At 34.2% G+C, this 5,517-nt stretch overlaps 1 pseudogene; it reads left to right on the top strand.

The window, feature by feature from the left end:
• The first annotated feature begins 1,050 nt into the window (after positions 1 to 1,050).
• LOC122237516 lies at positions 1,051 to 1,171 on the top strand (annotated as a pseudogene).
• Positions 1,172 to 5,517: the final 4,346 nt, after the last annotated feature.

Raw genomic sequence — 5,517 nt, 5'->3', positions numbered from 1 at the left:
TAAATAAACTAAAAAAACAAAAACAAGCAAAGAGAGAGGTAGATAAAACAACTACGAGAATTCCTTCCATAGTACACAGGACATAGCTGAAGACAGAATCTTTGAATTAGAGGATATATCAATGAACCTTGAAAACGAAAAAGAAAAGAGAACAGAGATTAAAAAACAAAACAAAAGAAAACAGAACAGGTTATCCAAGGACTGTGGGACAAATACAAAATGTGTAACATACACATAATAGGACTACCAGAAGAAGAAAAACAAAATGATAATGTCTGAGAATTTCCCCAAATTAATATCAAACACAAAACCACAGATCCAGGAATCTCCGAGATCCAGAGATCTCAGGAATCCTACTATGCATGATAAATGCCCCTCAAAAACTACACCTGGAATTTCACTTCAAACTACAGGAAATCAGATACATAGAAATAATCCATAGAAAAAATGCCACAGGGAGAAAAAATAAACTCCTTACCTACAGAGGGACATATATCAGAATTGCACTCATAATTAAAGTATAGGGAGGAAAAAAGACTACCAAGTTGGAAATTATTCTTCAAAAGTGGAAAAGAAATAAAGCAGACATTTTCTCAGAGATTGAGGGTATATTTTTGCCAATAAGCTTGCTCTGCAAGAAATGCTAAAATACATTCTCTAGAGAAAGAAAACAAATATAGGTCAGAAACTTAGACAAATGTAAGAAAAGGAATAGTATCAAAGAATTGATATGTAAAGTTAAATAAAAAAATTGTTTTTCTGATCATTAATTGATCAGATATCAATGTGTTAATTATAATAATACCAAAAATGTATTTGATTACATAATCTATGCCTAAGTTAAATGAATGATAATAATGATACAAAGGACAGGAGGAGAAATTAGGATTATTTTGTTATTGTAAGGTACTCACACTGCCCATGATTAGCACTGCATTATTTAAATGTGGACTTGGATTAGCCTATAAAATGTACATTGAAAACTCTAGGAAAAACACTAAAAAAATTTAAAAACGACAACAAAAGAAACAAAACAACAACAAAAACAAACCGCAGCCAATTAAACCAACCAGGCTCTTTTTAGATGTCCAATGACTGTAAACAGCAGCTTCCTTAGTAGTATATGCAGTCTGTTGCTCATATGGCTTGGCCTAAGTACATGGAGATGGACCTTTCTGTTGGACATTTATGTCTTACCTCAAGTTGATCCCATTCTAGGCCCCAGACAGATATGTGGGGTGCCTTTGGCCCTAGAGTACAGTGGCCAAGATCCCCATTGGGCAAACCATCAGATCCACCAGTTCCATACCACAAAACAAGGACAGAGGTCCTATGCAGGGTCAAGTTCAAGTTATCTGGCTGCTGGAAGACCCACATCTTCAAGAAGAGAGGCTTTACTAAGTTTAATATGAATGAATTTGAAGACATGGTGGCTGAAAAGAAGCTCATCGTGGTTGGCTGTGGGGTCAAATATATTCTAATTGTGGCCCTAGAGAAATGGCAGGCCCTACATTCCTAAAGTCATCAGTTTCAGTCACTGCCTAATCCTTAATCACCAATAAAACCTACTTCCTGTCCCTCCCAAAAAAGAGTTAAAAATAAAAGCAAAACAAAAAAAAAATACCAAATTCAGTTGATCCTTGAAAAACACAGGTTTGAACTGCACAGGTCCATTTATACATGGATATTTTAGACTTTAGTACTATAAATATATTTTCTCTTCCTTATGATTTTCTTAATAACATTTTCTTTCTCTAGCTTGTACATTGTGAGACTGTAGTGTATAATACATATACATAAAATGTGTTAATGGACTGTTTATGTTATTGTGTATCTTCCAGTCAACAGCAGACTATTAGTAGTTGTTTTCGGGGCATAGAAGTTTTATGTAAATTTTCAATTGTGCAGTGGAGGGGTGGGTTTGTGGAGCTTCTAATCCCCATATTATTCAAGGGTCAACTATATAAGTGACTTGCTAAGAAAGGAGAGAAAATGGAATCATAAAATATGTACTTAAAACCACAAAAGGCAGAAAAAATAATGGAAGACAAAAATAGGAATAAAAACAAAGGCAACAAATAGAAAACAGTAATGAATATAATAGATATCAATTCAATTGTATATTGGATAGCAATAATCACTTGGAATGTCAATGGCCTAAATGTACCAATTAAAAGACAAAGATTTTCACAGTCAATCAAAAAGAAGACCTATCAATATAGTGTTTATAAGAAATCCAATTTAAATAAAAAGGCACATGAATTAAAAACAAATGCATGAATAAAGATGTACTATGCTAATACTATTTTTTAAAAAATAAATTAATGATATCAATTTCAAATAGAACAGAATTCAGAGCTAAAGTATTATCAGGGATAAAGGCAGGGGATTACAACAGTGATAAAATGTTTATTATATAGGAAGACCTAACCATCCCAACTGTGTATATACCTAACAGTAGACCACCAAACACATGAGGCAAAAACTAATGGAACTTCAAAGAGAAATAGATGAATCCATATCTAAGTTAGAGACTTCAACACCCCTCTGTCACAGATGGACAGATCTGGCAGGCAGAAAATCCGTAAGAACACAGTTGAACTCAACAACACCAGCTATTACCTGGATATAATTGACATGTATAAAGTACTTCATCCAACAACAGCAAAATATACATTCTTTTGAAGAATGGAACATTCACCAATACAGACCACATTCTGGGCCATAAAACACCTTAACACATTTAAAATACAAGAAACAATGCAATGCTTACTCTCAGACCACAAAGGAATTAAATTGGAAATCAGTAACAGAAAGATAGCTGGAAAATCCCAAAATACATTGAGATTCAACAACACACTTCTTTTTCTTCCTTCCTTCCTTCCTTCCTTCCTTCCTTCCTTCCTTCCTTCCTTCCTCTTTCCTTCCTTTTTCTTTCTTTCTTTCTTTCTTTCTTTCTTTCTTTCTTTCTTTCTTTCTCTCTCTCTCTCTCTCTTTCTTTCTTTCTTTCTTTCTTTCTTTCTTTCTTTCTTTCTTTCTTTTAAAAACAACACACCTCTAAGTAACACATCAATCAAAGTAGAAATCTCATAACAAATCATAAAATATTTCTAATACAAGGTTAATATATAAGTCAATGGATTTTCTATGTACCAGGAATTTTTATAAAGTGTAACCTTAAAATTAAAGACACAGAACTTTTCCCATCAGCAGCCAAAAATATGAAATATGTAGGTATAAATCTGGCAAAATATGTACAAGATCTGAGAAAACGACAAGACTGTGATGAATAAAATCAAAGGACTAAATAAATGGATGGATATTTCATGTTTATGAATAGGATGGCTCAGTATTGCCACAATGTCATTTCTTCTCAACTTGATACATAGATTCAATGCAATTCCCATCAAAATCCCACCAAGTTATATAGTGGATATCAACAAACTGATAAACTTTATATAAAGAGGCAAAAGAGCCTGAATGGCCAGCCCAATATTGAAGGAAAAGAACAACGTTGGAGAACTGACACTACTCTACTTCAGGACATATTATAATGCTATAGTAATCAAGACAGTGTGTGGTATTGGTGAAAGAATGGATGAAGAGATCAATGGAATATAGTAGGGAGTCCAGAAATATACCCCCAGAAATATAGTCAACTGATCTCTGAGAAAGGAGCAAAAGTAATATAATGGAGCAAAGACAGTCTTCCAAACTGAATGGTACTGGAACAACTGTACATCTACATGCAAAAAAAAAAAAAAAAAAAATCCCCCAAAGAATCTAGAACCAGATCTTACATTCTTCACAAAAAATGACTCCAAATGGATCATAGACCTAAGTATGAAACACAAAAGTATAAATTCCTTGACTATAACACAGGAGAAAACTTAGATGACCTTGGGTATGGTGGTGACTGTTTAGATAACACACCAAAGGCATGATCCATGAAAAAAAAAGAACAATTATCTAGGCTTAATTAAAATTGAAAACACAAGTTCTATGAAAGACAATGTGAAGACAATGAGAAGACAAGCCTCAGATTGAGAGAAAATATTTGCCAAATTCCATGAAAGATTGTTGTCCAATATATACAAAGAACACGTAAAACTAAACAGTAACGACAACAAAAAAAGATGAAAGATTCAGACACCAAGCCAAGTATACACATGGCAAAACAGCATATGAAAAGATATTCCACAACCTATTTTATCATGGAAATGTAAATTAAAACAATAGCAAGATAACACTACACACTTATTCGAATGGCCAAATTTCAGAACACTAACATCAAAAGCTGGTGAAGATCTTAAGCAAAGGAAAGTTTCATTTACTGCTGGTGGGAATGCAAAGGGGTACAACCACTGTGAAAGATAATTTGGCAGTTTCTTACACAACTAAACACACTATCACTACAAAATCCAGCAGTGGTACCTAAGGAACCATACGATCCAACCCTAGTACATAGGATAAGCACTCTTAGGTATCTATCCAAAACACTTGAGAATTTATGTCAGCACAAAAACTTGCACACAAACATTCATAGTAGTTTTACTTATAATTGTTGAAACTTGGAAGCAACCAAGATGTCCTTCAGTAGGGGAATGGATAAACTGTGGTACATCCAAACAATGGAATATTATTTGGCACTAAAAAGAAATGAGCAGCCAAACTAATGAAAGGATATGAAGGGAACTTAAAAGCATATCACTAAGTGAAAGGAGCTAATCTGGAAAAGGTTACATACTATATGATTCCAAATTTATGACACTTTAGAAAAGGCACAGCTATGGAAACATTTAAAAGATGAGGTTTGCAGAGGAGGGAGGTATGGAAAGGCAGAACACAGAGGATATTGAGGGCTGTAAAATACTGTATATGATACCATAGTGATGGATACATGTCATTATATATTTGTCCAAACCTACATAATGTACAGAACCAACAGTGAAACATAGATATTGGGTGATTACAATGTTTCAGTGCAGGTTTATTAATTGTAACAAATGTACTATTATGTAGGGATGATTGATACTGTAGGGAGTCTATATGTGGATGGCATCAGAGGATATATGGGAAATCTCTGTACTTACTTCTCAACCTAAAATTGCTCTAAAAACGTAAAGTCTTGATTAAAAATACAAGGGGCGCCTGGGTGGCGCAGTCGGTTAAGCGTCCGACTTCAGCCAGGTCACGATCTCGCGGTCCGTGAGTTCGAGCCCCGCGTCAGGCTCTGGGCTGATGGCTCGGAGCCTGGAGCCTGCTTCCAATTCTGTGTCTCCCTCTCTCTCTGCCCCTCCCCCGTTCATGCTCTGTCTCTCTCTGTCCCAAAAATAAATAAAAAACGTTGAAAAAAAAAATTAAAAAAAAAATACAACATGAAAAAAAAACTTTGTAGACAAAGTTAGATAGATAATTTATTTTCAGCAGATCAGATCTAAAGAAATTAAAAAAAATACTTTAGGTACAAGAATATGATATCAAAGAATAAGTTGAATGAAACATTTAAAGATGAAG

The sequence above is a fragment of the Panthera tigris genome, chromosome A3, assembly GCF_018350195.1.
Source record: "Panthera tigris isolate Pti1 chromosome A3, P.tigris_Pti1_mat1.1, whole genome shotgun sequence".
Classification (NCBI taxonomy): domain Eukaryota; kingdom Metazoa; phylum Chordata; class Mammalia; order Carnivora; family Felidae; genus Panthera; species Panthera tigris.
This window is presented reverse-complemented; position numbering and strand designations above follow the sequence as displayed.